The sequence below is a fragment of the Macaca fascicularis genome, chromosome 17 (genome assembly GCF_037993035.2).
Source record: "Macaca fascicularis isolate 582-1 chromosome 17, T2T-MFA8v1.1".
NCBI classification, from domain to species: Eukaryota; Metazoa; Chordata; class Mammalia; order Primates; family Cercopithecidae; genus Macaca; species Macaca fascicularis.
This window is the reverse complement of record NC_088391.1, coordinates 26,350,529-26,375,080: the sequence shown is the minus strand read 5'-3', so window position 1 is coordinate 26,375,080 and position 24,552 is coordinate 26,350,529. Positions and strand designations below refer to the sequence as shown.

At 37.7% G+C, this 24,552-nt stretch overlaps 1 long non-coding RNA gene across 1 annotated transcript in view; it reads left to right on the top strand.

Annotated features, from left to right (window-relative positions):
* Nucleotides 1-11,782, top strand: part of LOC107127949 (uncharacterized) — a 311,927-nt gene extending 300,145 nt beyond the window's left edge. Inside the window, exon 5 of the long non-coding RNA XR_010582417.2 lies at nt 11,475-11,782. This is a non-coding gene — a long non-coding RNA (uncharacterized lncRNA). The remainder of the gene's footprint in view (nt 1-11,474) is intronic.
* Nucleotides 11,783-24,552: the final 12,770 nt, after the last annotated feature.

Genomic DNA, 24,552 nt, shown 5'->3' with positions numbered 1-24,552 from the left:
CTCATTCTGTTGCCCAGGCTGGAGTGCAGTGGCACGATCTCGGCTCACTGCAACCTCTGCAGCCTGAGTTTAAGTGATTCTCCTGCCTCAGTCTCCCGAGTAGCTGGGATTACAGGTGCCTGCCACCAAGCTCAGCTAATTTTTTTGTATTTTTAGTAGAAATGGGGTTTCACCATCTTGGCCAGGCTGGTTTTGAACTCCTCAGCACACTGCACACAATTCTAAATGTGCATGTCACAAACACACACACACACACACATACACACACACCCAAGTACATTAATTTAAGATGCTCCCACTCAATTATTTCAATATGCAACTGAGATATAGCTGAGATGTCTTTGGTTTATAAAAATAACCATTTGTATATAGAATACAAACAGTTATTTCTAACTTCATATGTACAATATGCATAATGCATATAAAGAAGTGATTTAAAATGCTGCCTGTTCCAGATGTCCAAGTAACAACTGAGTAAGACTTCTTGAAATACTTAAAAAATATTCAGGCTTAAATATAAACACCTGTCCTGTTAATTCTTTGGGCTATAGAATCCAATTCCTCAAATTCCTACCAGCTTATCTACCAGCCAGAAGTGGGTCAGTGCTGGTAGCTGTGGCTGTGTGGGGAAATGCGTAGGGGACTTATCAGGCACTGCAAAGCATCTGTCACAGCCTCACATTATCATCACCAACACAGGAACAGAATAATTAGAGACTTTACTGGTCAGTTGTACACTCATTATTTCAGTAAACAAATATTGAGCAATTACTATGTATAAGGCAGTGAAGATACAGTAGTGGGAAAAACATAAATGTTACCCCCTCAAAGAATCAATGCTCATCTTGTCTTCGTTAGCTTACTAACACATTTTCTTCATGATGGTGTGACTAGGAGTGTATTAAGAGGTTGTTTTAGCTAAGGAACTCAGAAACCATCTATGAATCAATCATCTTTGCAAAGTGCTGGATAAGAGAATTTGGATTGGCATTGGCCAGTCAAGTCAAGTAAAGCAGTCCTCAGTCTTGATAAGACAGAATTATGCGCAAGCCTCAACACAGAGCCATGGCGATGTTGGCTGGACCACACAGTGAATTCTTGTCTCTTGTTGATGGTTTGGGGTACAGGGTCAAAGGACAAGAACCTCTGAAGTGAAGGAGACCTAATTCACCTATTTTTGCCCCAAAGGTTAAAACTGAGTCTCAGATCACACCATGCCAACCTACTGAAAAGTACTTCACTAGTGCCAGAAGGATGGGAATAAGATGGCTAACTGAATTCTGGGAACAGCTTCTTTATACCCACGAGTCTCTAGCTATAGAAAGATGACCCCATTAGAGGCCTGCAGCATTCCTCTTTCTTGAGAGAGCAGAAGGAAAAATAGTTGGAAGAAAGAATCAGGGGGTCTTCAGCTCACCCTAGAAGAATCATGCATTGGTACACCCTTTCTCATGGTGCCTGCAGTGTTTGCTGTTCACACAAACTGAACCAGACACACTCTGACAGCAGAGCAGAGGCACCTCCAAAATAAATAGGCAGCATGGTCCTCTCCTCACTGAAAAGATGAAAAAGCAACTAAAACACAAGGCAGTATAGAATTCAGGGTCAGACAAATATTATTCATATCTAATCCAACCTCAGAAAGGTGAAGAAATTTCCCCAAAGTCAATTGTTCCTCAGTGACAAAGACTCAGAGAAGACTCTGGAAACAGCCGTGTTTCCACGGCAATGCACACTGCACCAGAAAGCAGGCTGAGCTGGCCCTCCAAGAGACAGCAGGCGAATTGCCTTTGCAGGTAGATAGTATGAAGGGCTTTGCCCATGTTACAGGAGTATTTTGATCATTTTATGTGGACTACATGAGCCAGTCGTGAGGTAAAAATTTGGATGCAAATTGGTTACAGAGGTAACTTCAGGGACTTCATTTTAAATGTAGGTTAGTCCTGGGATGAGTCTTCTACAAATGAGTAAGATGATTCCAAGCTTCTACCAATGTCTAATAAGAGTGAGCTAACCCCATCATAGATTAACTACATCCTCACATCCAAGTCAAAACAGATAATTCCTGAATGGACAGTAAAACCCATTGAGACTTGCAAAGGTTCTTTAAAATGGAAAAGTCCTGGGTTCAATGGGGTGAAGGAGAGTTGTTCTATGATCTTGGATTTGGGCTTAGCGGCCCCTCAGAGTCTTAAGAGTTTCTATATTCTTGGTTCTGAACTTTGGCTGCACATTAAAGTTACCCAGGGGGCTTTAAAAAAATGCCTGGACTGTACCTCTCATCAATGAGATCAACCACTCTGGGGGTGGGGTCTAGGCTTCCATATGTTTTAAAGCCCCTCAGGTGATTCTATGTGCTGCTAAGGCTCAGAACCTCAGTTAAGCAGACTAGTTCCCACTGATAAAGGCTGCGTAAGCACCACAACTCTGAGTGGGGGAAGTTGGTCTGGGGCTACTGGCACCCACAGTTGTTTCTTACAATATCGTTTTTAAACTTTGAAACTTTGGAATGTGTTTAAGGATGCCTTCAAAAATTGTGAGGGGTTTAACCCAAGGAAATTGTAGCAAGATTCATATCCAAACATGTCATAGTTCCTTTATTAAAACTATAGCACACAACTTTAAAATCAGCTGCTACTTAATTTCTACCCAGGACTGATCCATTCTCTTTGTAGAACAGTATAACTGATGCCCAGAGAATGCAGCCTGCCTGCAGCTAGCAGGCTCTTCTATGGGGCGGGGCACCCAATGGCCAGCAGCTGAGGTGTGTGCCTGCTAAGGTCACCATTATTTGTCCTTTCCTATTAATGCCGGTTGTACCTGTTACCCTAATTAACATTATTTTATGTTAATGCAAGTTGTACCTGTTACCCTAATTAACAATATATGTGTGTGCTACAGGAAATATAGTTGTTTTTTTCAGTGAAAGTTAAGTAAAATGCTTGGGAAAATGTGATAAAGACATTTAATCAGTGTTTTTTCAGTGAAAGTTAAGTAAAATGCTTGGGAAAAATGTGATAAAGACATTTAATCAGTGTTTTTTCAGTGAAAGTTAAGTAAAATGCTTGGGAAAATGTGAAAAAATCACTAACAAACATTTTATTATGTATCATATATAAATATTGTATAGTGATATATGTCTATACGTATACATATTTATGTGCATACATTTATATATTATGTATTTGTGTTACATATATAGTGTATGCAACATACATATGCAAGAAAACTATAAATGTTTTAGAAATATGTGTCAAAACTGAGTGGGAATTTGCACTTAGATTGCTTCATAAATGTCTTTAGATTCCAGTTTTGCTTTAATCTGAAAATCCTAGCAGATGCATTAGGGGTGTGGTTGATGCAAGAAAGATGGCAACAAAAAGAGTTCCAATTAGCACATCCATATTCAGAGAAAAGGCCTTGGCCCTATATCAAAAGATTGGCACATAAATGTAATGTTATATACCTTAAGTTAAAATAAAACATTTAAGGAACTCTGTCTCATTATTTACGATTCTCTTTTTAAAAGGCTCTTTGAATTAATCAACTGTCAGTTGAAATTATGGCTGAAAAAAGGCTTGTGTTTTAGTGGTTGAGTAAAGCATGAGTTGGTGGCCAAGGATTTTGTCAGAAATCATGCTTTGCTTTCTAGAGAGAGTAAGCTCATTTTTTGCCGAGGCTCTAGTCTAAACAGATGTGCAGAGACGTTAAGAGCACAGGTGTGGAAATCAGGCAAACTGAATTTTCAAGGCCTGTTCTGCTACTGATTAGCTCTGGTCTTGGGAAGCTTATTTGCCCTCCTGGGGCCTCACTTGCCTTATCTGTACTATAATGCTACTAAGAAGACAATGATCAATAAATAAAATGAGATACGTGGAGAGGAAGGGTAGGGTAGGGGTTAATGGCTTGGGTTTTGGAGTAGGAGATCTTAGTTTGAATCTCTATAATACCACTTATTAGTTGTGTAAGCTTGGGCAAGTTTCTTAAATTTTCTAAGCTTGCAATTTCTCTTCTGTAAAAATGGGAAAAACCATAACACCTACTTTATAAAGTTTTGCAGGGTTAAATAAGTTAATACCTGTAAAGCACTTAGAATACAGTCAGGGATTTAATACGTGCTAGACAAATACTACTATTATCATTTGAAAAAATCAGGGACCTAGCAACTTAGCATGTCTAATAATTAGTATCTGCTGTTATTAACAATATTATTATAATTATACTTGGCTTGGTTTTAAGATAAGATACTCTATGGTAATTTTGAACATACTGTAGAAATTCCATTTACTTTGACTCCCTAAGTCCTTAGAGGAACTAAGGTCACGCATCAAACAGGAGTTTAAGTGATTAACAATACTGTGGCCTTTTGAGTTCTAGTGAGACAATCCTATTACAGTATTAGAGTATTTAAGATAAATATGTTGAATGATGGCTGAGGAGTTTTTAATTTTGCTAAATATCCTGTGATTAAACCCATCATATCTCTGAACTAAATTGACAGTAAGGAGATTCTGATTTAAAGGCATGGTTTTGTGATAACTGAATGACAGAGTTTAGAAGAGACACTGGGAAGTAACTGCAAGGGAGGTAGCATCAGAGAGAGAACCTTGTCTATACCTATTTTTGAAATGTGTTAGGCTCACTAATCTGTGATCAATTAGATAAGATCTTTTTTGTAACTTTCTATGTATGTTTGTGAAAAATGTGCTCTGGGATAGTGAATTCATTGCTGAATGGTTGACTTTTTATATTTCCTTTACTTCAAACCTGTTGCTCAGATTTAATTGAGAAAGGAATGTTAAAATGTCCCACTAAAATGGATTTGTCAGTTTTTCCTTATATTATCATTTTTTGCTTTATATATTTTGAGGATATTTATTAGGTACACACCAAACTGTTTTATTCTTCTTGGTGAGTTGTACCTTTTGTCATTATAAATGACCCACCCTATAACAAGATTGATTTATGTCTTAAAATATATTTGTCTGATAATTATATAGACAAACTACACTTCTTTGAGTTAATTTTTTTTGCTTCATCTTTTTCCATCATTTTATTTTCCTAGAAACTTGATTTACATACGTCTCCTTTAAACAGCATGTATCTGTATTAGTTTTTCAGTCCAGTCCAAATGGACAAGTTTGGTCAATTCACGAGTTCTATAATTCACAAAATATTTGAACATTTTCTACCCTTATTATTTATAATTAAATTTGTCCAACTTTTTATATTTTTCCTAATGTTTTCTTATCTTCCTTTGAGGTAAAATTCACATCACATAAAATTCACAATTTCAATTTCAACCACTTTAAACATACACACATCATTCATCATTTCACTTTTGTTCCAATAATGGTTAACCAAAAATGTATATATTTTTTTATATAACAATGTTTTTGATTTCTATTTTTATATTTATCTGTCATTGCTGTGTGTCTGTAAACGAGGTATAATTGAAATGCAAACTATTATATGATATATATTAACATATAAAGCTAAAATAATTTTTTTTTAAGTTTGTATCATACGTTTGTTTAGTATAGTGACTTTTTTTTTTTTTTTTTTTTGAGACAGAGTCTCATTCTGTCTGCCAGGCTGGAGAACAGTGGCACAATCTTGGCTCACTGCAACCTCCATCTCCCAGGTTCAAGCAATTCTCCTGCCTCAGCCTCCCAAGTAACTGGGATTACAGGCATGTGCCACCATGCCCTGCTAATTTTTGTATTTTTAGTAGAGACAGGGTTTCACCGTGTTGACCAAGCTGGTCTCGAACCCCTGACCTCAGGTAATCCGCCCACCTCGGCCTCCCAAAGTGCTGGGATTACAGGTATGAGCCACCGCACCTGACCCAGTGACTTTTAATACGTTCAGAGTGTTGTACAACTATCAACACTATCTAGTTCCATAACACTTCATCACATCAAAAGGAAACCCCTTGCTTTTCAAGCAGTCATTCCCCATTACATCCTATTCCTAGCTTCTGGCAACCACTAATCTGCTGTCTCTGTGGATTTGTCTATTGTAGATATGTCATATAAATGGAATCCTATGATATGTGGCTTTTTGTGTTTTGTGATTGTGTTTGGCCTCTTTCACTTAGTACAAATAGAATTGCTTTTTAAATTTCCTTTTTGAATTGGCCATTGATAGTGTTAGAAATGTAATCGATTCTTACATGTTAATCTTACATTCCACAATTTTGCTGAATGTGTTTATCAGTTCTAGTAGTTTTATTGTGAGCTCTTTAGGACTTAATATGTGTAAGTTCATGCTATGTGTAAATAGAGATGGTTTTACTTCTTTCTCTTAAAATTAGATGCCTTTGATTCCTTTTTCTTGTCTAATTACTTTGGCTAGAACTTCCAGGACCAGGTGGAACAGGAGTAGTGATTGCAGGCTTCCTTGTCTGGTCCTTGATCTTAGGGAGAAAGCTGTTAGTCTTTTGCCATTGAGTATGATATTAGCTGTAGGCTTTCATAAATACCCTTCATCATGTTGAGAAAGTTCCCTTTGTCTTAGTGTTTTGAGTGTGTGTTTTTTTTTTTCTTTTTATCATGATAGGGTGTTGGATGTTGTCAGATGCTTTTCCTGCATCAGTTGAGATGATTATGTGAGTTTTTCCTTCCATTGTACTAAGATGATATATTACATTGGTTGGTTTTCATATGCTGCATTTCTAGAATAATTCCATTTAGCCATGGTGTTCAATCCATTTAATATGCTACTGTATTGCATTTTCTAGTATTTTCTTGGGGATTTTTACATCTGTATTCACAAGGTATTTGTCTCTAATTTCCTTATATCTGTACCTGGCTTGGGTATGAAGTTAATGCTGGTTTCATGCTCCATGCATAAATTGGCCTCAGTTTACCTGTTTGTCTGCTTTCAAAACTGGGTTTGAGAGTGGTATACTCCAGCTCCTCACTTCAAGAAGTAGTAAGCCTGTCTCGAGCCCCTCAGTTGTATGAAATAGTTTTGTCCCCTCTACTACACAGAGTCAAGGCCCTGACCAACACAATCCACTTCATAATTCAGAGAGCAACAGCTCAATAGCTTTAGCCACACACATCATTCATCATTTCACTTTTTTGTTCCAATAAGGGTTAACCAAAAAATGTATATCACATTTTTTATATAACAATGTTTTTGATTTCTATTTTTATATTTTTCTGTCATTGCCATGTGTATGTAAATGAGGTATAATTGAAGTGCAAACTGTGATATGATATATATTAACATACAAAGCTAAAATAATGTTTTTTAAAAAGTTTGTATCATAAATTTGTTTAGTATAGTTGCTGCCTTGATATCCAATTTTAGGTCTGACATAAGGTGTCTGAAACTCAGTCCTACCCTGTCACCTTCAGACTAGCTAAAACTTTCCCTCCCCGAGTGTTTGTTGTAACGTGGCATGCTTGTTCCTCGTTCACTGACCCCAAACCCAGCACACGCCATAACTGCTTATCATGATAAAACCTAATGGTCAAAACCAGAGACATGTAAATACACTCCCCAATTTGTGTATGTTTTCTTTAAAACTACCCAATCCACAACCCCACAAGAAAGCCTAAGGCATAACACCCACGGGTCCCCACTCTCTCTCTCTCCACCTACTGGTGAAGCTCCTTGCCATTCCCAGATGTCCTCTTGGTACTCCTAACCCTTTTGGGACCTATAAGCAATGAATTTCTTCTGTTTTGTGCATTTTAGTTTAACTTCCTCATTGCGTCTCACCCGACACACACAACCAAACCTAACTCCCCCATCAGGGCTCTTGTAGAGAGGTCTATCTTGGCTTTTGGCCACACCCAAGAGAAATACCTCAAGACCAAATTAGAAAGAAACCATAATAATAGAAATCATAACAATATGGCCAGGCACGGTGGGTCACACCTGTAATCCCAGCACTTTGAGAGACCAAGGCAGGTGGATCTCTTGAGCTCAGGAGTTTGAGACCAGCCTGGGCAACATGATAAAACCCTGTCTCTACCAAAAAATCAAAAACTTAGCTGGGCATGGTGGCATGCCTCTGCAGTCCCAGTTACTTGGGAGGCTGAGGTGGGAGGATTGCTTGAGCCCAGAGGGTGGAGGCTGCAGTGCAGTGGAGATTGCACCACTGCACTGCAGCCTGGGTGACAGAGCAAGACTCCCTCTCAAAAAAAAAGAAATCATAACAATATGGTACATCACCATGATACTGGAAAAATATACCGATTAGAAGTCTATTCATTTTATATGGGAAGTCAAAATATAATGAAAATGACATTTCAAAAAGCAATAAGGATTATTTAATAATGTTGGAAATATCAGTTATTCATTTGGAAGAAAAATAAATTGGATTGTTTTCTCTCTTCCAGCAGATAGTGTCTCCTTATCTTTAATAGCTGAATGGGAAGAGAAATAAATCTGCATACAATTATAGCCTGTTGTACTTTCCATATCCAATGTAAATTTTTTGATGGATACATTGGCAATATCAAGGAACTAAAATACACTTATCTTTTAATCCACAAACACCATTGCATGTAATTCATTTTATTTACATAATTTCACATACAGAAAGCTATACATATGATTTTGTTCATCACCACATTTATAATAACCAAAGATTCAAACTGGAAATAACCCAAATGCTTACTCATAGGAAGTTACTGAGTAATGGTATACAGGTAATGGAATACAGTGCATTAGCTAAAAAGTGTAAGGTTGGTTGGGTGTGGTGGCTCACGCCTGTAATCCCAGCACTTTGGGAGGCTGAGGCAGGTGGATCACCTGAGGTCAGGAGTTCAAGATCAGCCTGGCCAACATGGTGAAACCCCATCTCCACTAAAAATACTAAAATTAATTGGGTGTGGTGGCACATGCCTGTAGTCCTAGCTACTCAGGAGGCTGAGGTAGGAGGTTGGCTTGAATTCAAGAGGCAGAGGTTGCAGTGAGCCGAGATCTCGCCACTGCACTCCAGCCTGGGCGACAAAGCAAGGCTCTGTCTCAAAAACAAAACAAAACAAAAAGTGTGAGGTTAGTTTTTATGTGCTCATAGTAAAATATATCTAGCCCACTTTCTAAATTAAAACTAACTATATGTTGTTTATAAAAAATATGACGAAAAACAAAAGGATATAGAAATTTTAAAACTCAAAGATAAGTTCCATTCAAATGCAAAAAAGATGTAGTTGAGGTGATAGTTTTGACAGGAAAAAATCCTTAGATATGTAATTTTATATTTATTAAAACTATAATACAAAATCCAGTCATAATAAGCTAGTACAAGGGAGTCATGAAAGCATGAGAGTTTATGTACCTGATGGCAAAGCACCAAAACAAATGAAGAAAAAATTCTAAGACTTTTAAGCAGAGAAATAGACTAAAACATAATTATAATGGTACACCTATCTTAGTCACTGACACATCAAATGAGAAAATATAAAGATTTAGATAATTTTAATAATACAATGAAATGTATTATATTTTGAAGCTAACATAGTCTTTTAGGTGTTCATTAAGCATTTAAAATAATGACCATAACTAGCTTCAAGTTCTTTTCACTAAATCCAAAGCAAAACTTCAACATTCCATTTTTTAATAAAACACAACAAGATTACAAACTACTGGCAATGTTTAAACAATTGAACAAAAAATCTCAGCCACTTGGATATTTAATAAATGTTTTCTTAGTAACCATTGGGTTAAAGAAGATAGCAAATTTTAATTATGATTATCTAAAGAATCTAATGTCCTACATGAAGCAAAAATAAAATACAGTAAAAATTACCCCTAAAATACTTTAAAATATCCACAAAAAAATCCACATGTCGTTTAATAACTAGAATATGCCATGAATTTGAGAATGACTGGGATAGACTAAAAAAGGAAAAGAACAAAAGGAAGGTCTATGTCTATGTGTGAGTTCTTGGCATTTAAGGCATCCTTTATAATAACTCTCAAATTCATGGCAGGCATTAGGGATTTTTTTTTTTTTTTTGAAACAGGGTCTCACTCTGTCACCCAGGGTGGAGTACAGTGGTATGGTACCATCATGGCTCACTGCAGCCTTGATTTCCAAGGCTCAAGTGATCCTCCCACCTCAGCCTCCAGAGTAACTGGAACTACAGGCACAGACCACCACACCCGGCCAATATGTGTGGTTTTTGTAGACAGTGTTTCACCATGTTGCTCAGGCTGGCCTTGAATTCCTAAACTAAAGCAATCCTCCCACCTCAGCCTCCCAAAGCCCTGGGATTACAGGCATGAGCCACCATGCCAGGCCATGAGGGATCTTACTGAGGGGATAGAAATGTTCTACAATTAGATTATGGTGATAGTTTTCCAACATAATAAATTTAGTAGAAATCACTGGTTGCACAGCTAAAAATGAGTTAAATTTATGGTAGGTAAATTATACTTCAATAAAGTTTGTTTTTTAAGTATCCCTTTTTGTACCAAGATGTAAACAGTGTTTCTTAAATAAATTTTACTCCTTGAATTGTTGCAAGACTGCTTAATTTTCAAAGTTCTGAACAAGTTTATGTTGACATTTTTTTTTCCAATGTTCTCACTGCTTTTATGAAGGAATATTTTTATGTGTTATGGGCTTTTATGTGTATCCCCACTTTGCCATTTTAGGGATTCTTGCTGTTCTAGATACTCTTTATACTTTATTGTTTTAATGTATTAATATTTAGAACTTTTACATTCATTATTTTATCTGTTCTGCTTCTAACATTCTTATCTGACAATTCAGAGAAAACTTAGAAAATCCTTTAAATGTCTGTTCAGTTAATAAGTTATGCAAAACCATGTAACAAACAGACCTCATATTGATTCCTTTATCTTTTATGAGCATAATAAGCAATTTTCCCTGCAGCTTTTTCATTAGATTTATTCCCTTGACAATACAGTTCACATGTTTACTTCAACAGTAATTGTAGACTGATTAGATCAGAGTACAATTTTGGATTTACATTTATATAAATCATTACACCCACTGTGAAAATTATTGTGTCAATTAAAACTATATCTGACCACATTAATTCGAAGGGTGCTAGTAACAAAGTCCCTAATTCAGATTACAAATATTACTGATAGAACTACATTCCCTTGCCTTATTCTGAAATCACTGGATTAAATTTAAGTACAGCCCATAAAATCCTTCATACATAAGGAGACAATCAAAACTCCTTTCAAAATTAAAGATACTTTATATTTTGGCTGTGTTCTTATATATATATTCTCTGGTTTTCTTTCTGTATATTCTTCTTCAATTTTTCCTATCATTGATAGTTTTCTTTTGGTTAGCCATCAACCATTTTTTGTGCTGTTGCTCTTTGGTTCATGCTCTTTAATTTTTGAATCTGACCTTTTCTTTTATTCTTCCTAAGCATAGATTTTTATTTTGAGTGGAAGATTTACTGGACATTATCTTTCAGTTTCTGAATGATAACATCACCATATCCTCTCCTGTCCCTTCTCCACAGAGTTTCTGAGTCATGCAGCTTCAGCTACAGTAAACAAAGGAGGATTCAAATTGCATGTCCCTATTCACCTTTCCTGAATCACAGTGATGTTGGAGGTCATTTCAGAAGTGTTGGTCCCATGAGCAATGGAATGCATCCACAACTGCCACCACACAACCCCCAGCTTCCTTATGAAGAAAATCAACAAACAACTACAAGCAATTATTACTGTTTAATAATTATGAACTGTTTAATCATTACAAACAATTATTTATTTATAAGTAAATCTTACTATTTATAAGTAAATAAATAATTTATTTATGACCTTCTCTGTTGTGGGCCTGGTGATAGAACCTTGAGAAATAAAGGTAAATAAGACAAGGTTCCTAGCTTCAAGGACACAGAGGTATAAACAAATATATTACAATGCTGTGCTCGGTGCAAATATAGAAGCCTGAATAACAGCTACATGTAGCAAAATGAAAGTATGTACATATGGTGAGGGGTGTCAGAGTTGGTTGTCTGTGATAGATTTTGAAAATATGATAAAACTGCTGTGATTCTTACTTGGAAATAGAAATGGGTTAACTTGAGCAAAAACGGAATATACAGATGCTATTTGACTTACAATGGAGTTACATCCTGATAAACCCATCTTAAGTTAAAAATGTCATAAGTCAAAAATGCATCTAAATAATCTACTGAACATCACAGCTTGTCCTAGTCTACCTTAAACATGCTCATAACATGGTAGCCTGCAGTTAGGCAAAATTATCTAGCCCAATGCCTATTTTATAATAATGTGTTGCATAGCTCATGTAACTTGTCAAATACTGTACATTATGTCAAAATAATGACAGTTGCACACGATTGTAAAGTTGAAAAATTTTAAGTCAAATCATCGTAAGTTGGGGACAGTCTATATTGGAGGAATAGAGATGAGTTCACAGACTTTTAGGAAAACTAGAGGGTCAGGCACAGGATGGAGGTAGAAACAATGTGAGTCTGATGGTCACAGTCATGGACATACAGGCCGGTGAGGACACCCTGCTGCTATCTGGACTGTAGATGGTGAGCCTGGCATCACCACCATTAAACACTGGATGTGGTGTGCTGGTAAATGTTAGAGACTAGCTTTCCAAGAAGAAAAAAAAAAAAAAAAAAACCTGATTTGTAACATTTGCCAATTCTCATGGTGTAAATATTTTCACTGTGGGTGATTTCAAGCTGCCAATATGGTATCACTGAATTAGAGCTGGGAAAAAATGAACAGTAACACACCACACCACTATATAGAATTTATCATATATATGTGATATATATGATATATATGTGATATATATGATATATATGTGTGTATATATGATATCACATATATATATGTTAATCATATTATGACAAGCATAAATAACCACAAAGGCATAAGAATTAGGAACTGATGACTTTGAAAATCTCTTACCTTTTTTATAGTATAATTTATGTAGTTATTAGTTTGTGTAATTTAGTAATTCATAATAAATATGTTTAACAACTGATGCAAATCTGGAAATTTTAAGAATTGGTTCTGGGAAGCCTGTACCAGCTGGTTCCAGCACACCACTGATGGAGTCATAGTATACCCACTACGGGTCCCTGTATACCATGTAGGTGCCACAGAATGTCTTTTGATTATTTTTATAATTTCTTTCCAGGTTCAAATTCTCAGGGAAAAGCATCTTAGACAACATGCCAGCACTCACATTGCCAGGGTTTTGCCTCTGTAAAGAGAGGACTCCTTTAGCCTACCAAAAGTCACACAATGGCATATTTCCCATTGCAGGAAGACAGATTAGCTTCTGGATCAAATGAAAAAGAAGAGAAGTAAAGACAAATGTTTGCTATAAAGCAGTAGGGGTTTAACAGGTAGACAAGCAAGACCAATGTAGAACTGTCATGGAACAAGAGACTTTAAAGCAGAAGGAACAGCCTAGGCAAAGACCCAGAGCTGTGACAATGGCAAACCTCACAGGATGTGAACTTGGGAATCTAAGAACACCACCATGTTGCCAACTGCTGGGCTTCTTATTTTTGGAGAGTTTCATGCCATTCTAACGGTTGAAAATACCAATCATATTCTTCTTCTATCCCCAAACACACATTATGAAAAAAAAATAAATACAATGGCTTTGGAGAATCCTGATAGTTGACTTGAGGAGGATTATCAGACAATTGGCAAGTCCCAAAGGAGGGCAATTAAGTGAACTTGTGGTTTCCATTCTGAAGATAAATCTGAGCAAGAATGTATCAAATGGGAATGAGATTTGACCTCCTCTTTATCTCATTGGTCTAAGAGTGATAATAATAACAAGTATTGAAGGCTTATTGCATACTAGGCACTGGGTAGGTGCCTTTTATATATTATCTCATTTAATCTTGACAACAATCTTATGTAGTCGGTTCTATCATTACCTCCATTTTATACATGAGAAAATGCAAGCACAAAGAGCTTTACGAACTTGCCTGAGTTCTACACAGCCAGATAGTGGCAAGGCTATGGTGAGTGCATGAACAAAAACATTCAGTTCTAAACATCTGACTTTAGACTTAAGATGCCCTCATCAATAAAAGCAATCAATCTATAACAAATACTAAGGTGTTCAGAACCAAGGTGTTTAGTAAGTTATCTCCACCTTTACTCCCAGGCCCCAGGAGAGCTCACCTTTACATGCAGGAAGGCAAGCATCACCAGTACATACCACATGAGTGTCATCTTGCATTTGACAAGATAGATGTAGGTGAATGGACTTTTTGATGCTGCTCATATTAGACCAAATAGGGAACAACCTGAAGATAAGAGACTGCACTACCTCTTGATATAGTACAGTGGTTAAATTATTCCTAGAGTTAAGGTCCTTGGGTTCAAAGCTGAACCCTGTCTCTTTGTAGCTGTAAGAACTTGGACTCTATTTCTCTGACCTCAATTTCTTCATCTGTAAAATGAAAATATAATAGCACCGTTTTCATAAGATTGTCAAGAGAATGAAATGAAATAATTTACGTTAAATATTTAGCACAGTACCTGGCATGTAGTAAGAGCCAGTCACCACAAATTGTTATTCTTCTTCTTATGTTTTAAACTAGTTGACCAGCTCTTTCTGCCTCAAGTCCACCACTTCACATAAAGGGCTTTGGGAAACAAAAATAAATCCAGGAACATACCAAGGTGATTGAATTTTGCACTTGAGCCTGCCCTGTTTTTTTTTTTTGGTTTTTGTTTTGTTTTGTTTTGTTTTGTTTGAGACGGAGTCTCGCTCTGTCACCCAGGCTGGAGTGCAGTGGCGCAGTCTCGGCTCACTGCAAGCTCCACCTCCTGGGTTCACACCATTCTCCTGCCTCAGCTTCCAGAGTAGCTGGGACTACAGGCGCCCACCACCGTGCCTGGCTAAGTTTTAGCCAGGATTGTCTCAATCTCCTGACCTCGTGATCCGCCTGACCTCAATCTCCTGACCTCAATCTCCTGACCTCGTGATCCGCCCGTCTCAGCCTCCCAAAGTGCTGGGATTATAGGCCTGAACCATCACACCCGACCTACCCTGCCCTGTTTTTATGAATCACTTGTTCATAGTTCTTCTCTGAATTACTGGGTAGTAAGTTGGTTAAAAAATTTTTGGGGGATGGAGTCTCGCTCTGTCACCCAGGCTCGAGTGCAGTGGCATGATCTTGGCTCACTGCAACATCCACCTCCCAGATTCAAGCGATTCTCCTGCCTCAACCTCCTAAGTAGCTGGGATTACCAGTGTGTGCCACCACACCTGTCTAATTTTTGTATTTTTAGTAGAGTCAGGGTTTCGCCATGTTGGCCAGGCTGGTCTTGAACTCCTGACCACAGGTGATCCAACCACCACAGCCTCCCAAAGTGTTGGTATTACAGGCGTGAGCCACTTACCTTGGCCTGAAATTCTTTCTTTCTTGTTAGATATACTCATAGTTCTTATAAGCATTACAGATGCTGAGAATATTGCAAAATATCAACTGGACAAATTCTGATCCCTCTGGAACTTTAAATCACAATGAGTACCCAAACAAATTTGAAATAATCTCCAGAAGTGTTTGCAGTTACTGTGATTTCTTTGCCTGGTGGGGATATGTCCAAGTCCAGGGGGCCGGTTTTGCTAGGTCAATCTCAAACCACAGAGACTTTGGATATCAAGGATGTAATAACATTACTGCATGGAATAACCAGTTAACTAAATTGCAAGGCAAGAAGTAGGCACTTGGAAATACTAGAATCTCTAAAAGGAGGCTATTCTATAAGCACCAGAGAGAAGTCAAGTGTTCCCGTTTCTACTCTAAATACAGGAATCAAGAAATACCCTCGACAATCATCACAAATAACAGGATCTGGAAAGCTAAATCACCAAAGTATAAAGTCTTAAAACATCCCAAAGCACCTACAAAAGGTCCTAGTGTCAGTTATAAAATTGAATTAATTTTCTTCCCATACTAACATTTTTTTCCCCAAACTATTAATTTATTTGCTTCCTTCCTCTGTTAACTTGATTTGGAAAAGGATTTCTGGAACATCACAGCGTTAGTGGCTCCAAGAACTTGCTCAGAGGAGCTGTGGGAATTCCATCTCTCAGAGAGACTTATCTTCAAGGTCAGACCCAAAGGAAGGAGCAGAGGAACCACACTGCAGATGGGGACATGTATATGAGGATTGTTGTAGGAGCCATCTGCCTTTGGAGATTTTCAAAAGGGTTCCCACACAACAGAACCTCAACATGCCAGTCCAAATTCCATAAGGCACAGGTGTTTCCAGTATTGCTTAGAGGCTTTCCAGGCCTGTACAACATTTTAAATAATCTAAACCATGATATGAAAATGAACAAGTCATGTTGTGATATCATGCATTAAACACATCTTGGCTTGTGCACTAAATGTTACCTGCTTGGCCTTCTGGTGGCGTCAAGGCCTTGGGAACAATAATGCATAGAAGAGACAGTGAAGGATTTCTAGCTTCTGGTCTGCCATGCAGAGAGCTTGGAAGTCACACTCCATCCTCACAACAAGGAAAAAGCCGAACAAACTGAAAATCAACAACTTGTCTTAGAGAATTGAGGTCACAGGGAAAACTGCTCTCCAGAAATCTGAAGAGACAGGTGAATACAGAGAATCACAGCTTCCTGGAAGCAGAAGACGAGGAGAAGCCCTTACCTGGAGCCAGTAACCATATGAAAACTTAAACTGCAATTGATGAATTGTAAAGGCTCGATGTGGACTAGCTTGAGAGTTTAAAACTCCAGAGGTGTGCCAACTTTCATGAGTTTTGCCTCCAGGAGTTCCACTGGGTTCTTACTGTGATAATCAGAGAAAAATCATCTCCTGCCTCTGGTGGGGGGAGAGGAAAAATCATCTTGAAATACTCCTATAGCACGCTTCTCCCTTACCTAAAGGCTCACCCTCAAAGGAAACTATTTTATCATGGGTGGTTGACATGGAGGAAGATAAATATCCATCCCCAAGGTCCTTTAGCTTTCAACATGGGATCAAAAAAAACTTGTACCTACAAAACCAAGACAACTGGAAAAATGGAATGATATTTCTTCCTTCCCTTTTGGGTGCTTCATGGTCAGGTGGAAAGAATGTCCTCTACTTCACTCATCTCATTCTATTTCCTTTAGTCATTCTTTAAAACTGTTCATTCTGGGATGTGTGTGTGTGTGTGTGTGTGTGTGTGTGTGTGTGTGTGTGTGATTTGTAGCTTTAAGAAAAATAATAAAAATACTACCACTCAGCTTAAAAAATCAGGTCTAAGTTCTAAACATGCATCCAACAACTCTGCTTCACAGCCTCTGAAAAAGAGGTGGACTTTCTCTTGCCTGGGGAACAGGGGTGGGGAAGCTTAGGTGACTCCAAATAGCTTGTTGAGACTCACTCCAAAGGGGCACTAATTCTGAGTCAAGTGTGTCCTGCTGTGCCCCAGAAGAGGGGGTCTTGCCACCTAAGAGAGTCTTCAGTTTTTTCAAGTCTATGGTTTTCTTTTATTCCACACACAACACTGAGCTAAATAAAGCAGATGTTGTCATATTAAGTTTTAAAATAATGTAAATGAAAGAAAAATTACCTCTTGGTGCCACAACTTATGCCATAAGTTGTCTGATGTGGGTTCACTAAACGAATTCATAATGACATTAATTCATGATGTTTTAATTTACAGTGCACTTTTGAGGCAAAGGATTTAGGTAGTCCTATGGCAAAATTTACCTACTTAATGGTTACCCTAGGAATGACTGTCTATTCCCATATATATTTTCATGAACAGCAGCTGCAGTTTGTCTTCAACTAACTTTATGCAAAAACCAATCTGAGAAAGGTGAACAAACTCAAAATACCTTTATAGAAAAGGGTTGAAGATTTTTTCATTTTTGAACTATGTCAAAGCTATAATATTTGGTAGTCAAATAATACTGTTTCATTATTATAGTCTTAAGAAATTCATTCCTGTAGTTCTACTTTTAAACTTTTGTAGTCCTGCAACCTTATGAGCTATCTTTTATGAAGCTGCTTATGTCGTTATTCCATTTTGCCATACAGTGACATTTTAAAAAGATCAGAAATACGGATATTCAAGGCTTATGATGCTAAAGAAAGTTAAGCATTTCTCCAGCCTGACTCCAGAAAGATATCTACCTAATACATTCCGTAAAAGAAACAATCTCCCTATAAAGATTGTTTACAGTTGGCAAGGTGGTGCATCTTAGAGGTCTCATCAATGACAGAAGAAAAAAATTCACTGAAACCCTCAAGTTATTCATTTCTACACAATATAAGGAAAGTTCACTTTAATCATTGGAAAAAGAAAAAAGAAAATCCTAATATGTAGTCAGCCTTGTACTGTTCATGCCTTTCAGAACTTGTCAATTTTGCAGAGATAAGATATGAACATGTGAAAAAGTTAGATAACAATACAAGCATTGGTATATAATGAAATGCTAGAGTGAGAGATGCAGTTATTGAATGTTTCAATAATCAAGGAAAGAAAGTTCAGTGAGTGGAGCAAAGGCTAAAAAAGTTATGCTCTAACTGACCCTTTGAGGCTGAATGTGATTTGAACAGATGGGTGAAAGAGAGTATTACAGATTGTAAAAGCATTTACAGCTTAAGTTGAATATGAGCTTATCAAAGGTTGGCTATTTGAGGAAAACAAAATACAGTGACACTTTAATTATATTGGGTCATGAATTTAGACTAACCTACTCTCAAAGGTAGAAGAAACATGACTTTTCTTCTGCTTTAACCTTTACTATGCTCACTAATCTCCTCTACAGTAAATAGCCAACCAACCTTCGCTTTGACACTTTCGACATCACTCCTCCCATCACATTGCCGAGGAGCTCTAGATATTAGAAGATTCTTGCATCAAGTCTATATCCTACCTCTATAATTTCTTCTTATTAGTTCTTATTTGATTCTCCAGAAATACGTCTTTGCAGAAGTGCTAATAAGCCCTTCAGATGCTGTTGTACAAATATCTAGTTCTGCCTCTGCTATCAACTCTGTAACTGGGAAATTACGTATCAGGGAGAAGAATGTAGAGCTTACCTTAAAGCCATTATGAAGAAAACAATCATATTTAAAAGTGTTTCCTCAGAGAAAAATAAAATAAAGATTAATGTGTGGTGGTGTAACCATGTGCCAAGCAAATAATGGAAAATTATTTCAAAACAAACAAAAAGGATCTACTATCACTTCTATGAAAAGTACCAAGAGACATAATTAAAATACACATTCTACTAAGAATTCAGAGAAGTCAGAGAAAAACTTCTCATCTCCCTCTCCCTTCTATTCATTTATAGAGTAGGTTTAGTAAACACAAAATTCTCCACTCAGAATAAAAATGCTAGTTGCAAATGAACAAAAGACTCTGACCTTCTGTTCTCAATTAATGCAGTTTCTCTGAACAAATAAACCCTACAACTATTTCAAACCTTTTTCTATCAACAATTTTCACCTTCATCTCTCATAAGCCTTGTGCAATAGCCTCTGACAAGTAGCAAAACTGGTTTATGGGAGTTACATTTTTTCTCTCCTCTCTGCAATTCTTCCTCCAATGGAGGTGCTAATGGACTGGGAAAATGGGCAGAAGGAAGACATCCAGAAGGCAAGAGAAAAAGGGAAGGGAAGGAAAAGAGGTCAAACAAAAATCAAGGTTGTGGCTTGTTGGAACTGTGAATGTGGTCACTTTTGGTAGCCGCATGGTCCCCAGCTCTTCTCAACATTTGCCAAGGTCTGTGAGGTTCTCCGTATGCTTGCCCTTCTCAATGCTTCAGTGAAACAATGTGGACATAGGGTCAAACTGGTGGCCTTTAGCTAATGCAAAGCTAAACACTGCACTAAAAGCTGTTTTCCATATGCAGAGATCTCAGGGCCTGAGATACTTACATAGACATAAAACAGTGTTGGCTCCAAAGTGTTTGTCAAAGGTAACAGCCATCAAAAAGGAAAGTTAGGAGAGGAGATGAAAAATCTAAGTTTCAGGTCACTAATTTTATTTAAAAATCTATGAGAATACATAACAAATTCCTTAGGCCACATTACTGAGGGAGTATCACAAAGCCACTTTAATAGAATGAATTCAAATGTTGCTGGGCCACTATCTCATACCACGGCAGGATTCTAAGGTATGTTTCCCATGTACCTGCAAACCAGATTATTTCTAGCTCAGTGGCTCTGCACCTCCTGTTTCTATTGCTCTGCACCTTCTTGGCTTCTCCAGCAAAAAAATACCCCTTAATGTCCCTCCATCACTCAGTTGAAAAGTGCATTAATCAGATGCAGGTTCAGGGAGAACAGGGCTAAGAGACAAAGTTGATTGTTTAAAGCCAAGCTCTCCACAAGTGTGTACATTCAACTGATAACTAAGGTTCTTGTATTAGTTTCCTGTTGCCACTCTCAAAAATTACCACTAATGTAGCAGCTTAAGACAACACAAATGTATCATGATTGTTCTAGACATCAGGAGCCGGAACTGGGATTCACTGGGCTAAAATCAATGTGTCTGCAGGGCTGGCTCCTTCTGGGAGCTCTAGGGGAGGGAGAATCCATGGTATGTCCGTTCCAGTTTCAAAGACTGTCAATATCCCCTGGCTTGTGACTGTACTATGCCAACATCTGTCTCTGTCATCACTGCACCTTTCCGTCATCTGGTATCGCCTCCCTCTACCTACCTCTTATAAGGACCCTTGTGATTATGTCCTGAAAAACCAGGATAATCTCCCATTTTTAGATACTTAATCATGTCCACAAAGCCCCTTTTGCCATATAACATCCCACTCACAGTTTCCAGGGATTAAGACATGAGCCTTTGGGAGCCATTATTCAACCTAACACAGCTCTCTTATTGGGTCTGGCTTAGGGTGCTGGCTCATCCTTCAGAATGAGTTTTGTGCTGATGTCTTGAACTCAACCAGTGGACATAGCCTCAATATGAACTAAGAGCATTTTCTCAGTATCTCCTCACTTAACCCAAATCCATAGGCAAGTAACATCCTGTTTTGAAGATGAAGAATCAGACTTCTGAGACAGATGGAAGTGCTGTGCCCACGTCTACCCAACCTGCAGTGGAATTCAGCGCCCTGCCTCCCTTGTCCGTCTAAAAGTCTCCTGTGAATCTGAAAGACTGCAATCTCACCTTGCCCCAGCTCTCCCAACTTATTTCCGCTCTTGTTGGAGAAAGTCCTAGCCATAATTTTCCTCATGCTACCATCCTCAACACAGAGGGGTCTCGCTCTAGCCTAAAATCCTGCCTGTGATCTTAAAGGCCTGGCCATAGACAATTATTAGACTTTGCCTGGCAGGCCTCCTAGCCAGAGGCTGCTCTTGTCACACCAGTCCTGGTGTACAACCAATGAATTAGAGTTTTCTGGTGGGAGGTGCTGTTAAAGACTCGGTCTCCAACCTGCCTTTCCCCCCTACCTCCAACCAGCCACCCTCATAGACACATCTGCATTCTTAGCCTAGGTGCTTCCATTCAGAGACATCCTTACCAGGTGCCTTGGCTGAGGCACTTTTCTCCACTTTGACTCAACACCTTCCCACTCCTAGCCCTCTGCCTTCTTTCTTGCCTGAGTCATTGTCCAAACTGACCTCCTTAGCACTTGATTGCTCACCACCTGCCAGCCCTGCCCTTTCTCTCTCATGTTTCCTCACTTTCCACAGCTCAGATTCCCATCATATGTTTTTCATCTCTTTTACTCATGGCTTGTCCCCATAGCCTATTACTCATCTGTCTGCTACTGCCTGTTGCTTCCTTCCCTAAATAATCTTTTATCTAATGTAAGTATATGTTACCCTGTGTCTTTAATAGTAATTCAATAAATAATTGATTGTATAGTCAAATTGGAAGCATCTATTAGAGAATAACTGATTGACTGACTGTAACATCATAAGCTCCCTGCAAACGTGTTGCAGTCATAGTGTGGAGGTCACTTATGGTGCTACTAAAGACCAGACAAGAAAACCTCTCAATCCAGACTTAATTCTTTGCTTCTAAGTTCCCACTGGGGTGTGACTGTTTCATTTTAGAAAGAAGCTTCATTTGTTTTATTTTTTTCCTAAGGCAATGCTGCTTGTATGCCAGAACAGGATATTTAATGTCTGGGAGAAAGAGACTCACAGGGAAGGGAAAAATTCTAGAGCTGGTATCTGAATGGGTCAATGGAAAAAGATTTGATGTATTAACTAAGGATTAATTCACTCTCCAAAGGCCTTGTTTTAAAGTGTGTGTGTATACATTTTTATTAAGTAAATGTTTCAAATTCTTCTGACATTATATCTTCAAATACTCGAGTAATATTTATGTTCATCTTTTTTCTCAACAAATTGGCATAATGATTCCTCATACCTGGAATCTTCAAACTCTCTAAATGGTTTCATGCATGTAAACTTTATTAGTATGCTATCATAGGTCTTGGTACTAGGTAGATATTCAATAACAAAAGTTAAATGACCTGGAGCCTTCTGTCATGGGTAAAATTAGTGAGACTGTCATCCTCGTTTTACATGTGAAGCTAGCGAGCCTCTGAGAGTTGCAGGGATTTTCCCAGGGGTTTATAGCCAGTAAGTGCAGGAACTGCCATTAGATCCCTCTATTGCTGACTCCTAGTACAGTGGTGTTCCCAATTCACAGGACTAATTCTGAGATGGGAAATAGATACGATTACAAAAATAAGTAATTTGGATGTTATATTTTAAAGCATAACTTCTCACCAAAAAGGAATTTGTTTTGTGAAATAGCAAATTAAATAACACACAACTTAAATAATAACCCTTAACCTAAAGATGAGCTGTTTGATGGAACTCTCCTCCTTTATATTGCTTTGGAAGACATCCATATATGACAATAATCTCTCTAATAATCTTTGTAGCAATGTTTCCAAAAATGAAAATGTCAGTCTCACTCACTCTTTCTGGAATAGAGCAAAAGCCTTATTTTCTTTTCTACCATCTCCATCTTTGGCTTATCAATAGCTTCCTTTATAACATAGACCCTTCTGTTTCCTGCCTTCAAGCAAAATAACTTGAGACATAAGGTAAATCTGTCTAGCCAAATAATCTCTCTGTCTTGATTTATCCTGCCACAGAATGAGTAATAACACATTTAAGTCATGAAAATTTTGCTGAAAGCATTTTGCTGTCTAGGCATTTCTTTTCTAGCTACAAAAGTTCAAAGGGAAATAAAGCATCATTTGTTTGCAATTGTACACACCCGCACACACATTCAACAACCTTGAGGTGCTTATTTCTTATACAATATTATAAGACATGAGAACAGAGAGTAAACTACTGTGTATATAGGTTATTCCAGAGACTCACACTCACGGGTTAGAGTCCCAGGGAAGAAGTGAGTGTCAGATAATAATGCAATCACAAACATATGCTTAGGATGATATATTTTAAAAACACCTTTTCCATTTATGACCTCATCCAAATGTATATAATGACAATATTGATGTGAGTTTTTGTCTTTCTTCATATGTTTCTAAAGGCTTGCCCATGACGCTCTGTAGCATAGTTCACGTATCTAGGATCATGAGTTGAGGATTGCAGTACTAATTATCTGTGTGATCACTCAGCTTTGTTTTCTTGATCTATAAAAGGAACCATAGCTCCCCTAAAGTTTTGTTTTATCTCTGGCACTTAAGGTAATTATTTGTCTCTGCTTGTTTTCGAATTTGAAGAGGAGTTTGATGTGACATTTATAAATACTATCCCTTTCAATTTGGCAAAAAAAAAAAAAAATCATTTACCAACCGTCAACGTACCTACGATACTGCAGTTGAACCCAAACCAACATGATTTTAAAGGATTCTGACTTTCATAGAGTGCTTGTTGGGTGAAATAAGTTGGTACACTAAAGATGTAAAGGCAGCCCTTGGAGACAGATTATGAGTTTACTCTTAGAATGGAATCCATTAAATCCCCGCTGACTCTGTTTTGAAGGCAGCAGCTCTGAGAGAAATGGCCGTTAAGACCTCTGGAACTTGGCAGTGCTGAGTCTTCATAGTTTCTCCTTTGAACTACTTATTATGTTAAATCACCTAAAAAGGAATCTAAAGCCCTTACAATAAGACTCTTACACACTACCTTCACCCATAATTCTGCTTCATAGAGAAGAGTCTTATGAAGGGATTTCAATTAATCTAGTATTATAAACAATACTGGAAATTAAAATATTGAAGTGTGACCCTAATAGTTTAGAGGGCAGATGGCTTGTTGTATTTTACTGAAAAGAATTACTTATCAGTGCGCTCATGAAATAAATTTGATAAATAAGGATCATGTTTCTTTTATTATGTGGTGCCAATATTGACAATATCCTTTGGAGACAATAAATAGTAAGGAGCTGCCAGACACTGTGCTGGGCATTCAACAGCCATAATTTCCTTCCATCCTTTAAGGAATATTATTATCCCCATTTCACAGTTGCAGAGCTGAAACTTCAAGAGGTTATCCAGCATACACTAGTCTTACTTTGAAGGCTAGGTTCTTAGATACTGTATGGTTCTGGCTTCCTGAAAAGAGTGGAATTTATCTTTAACACTTCCTGTTCAATCAT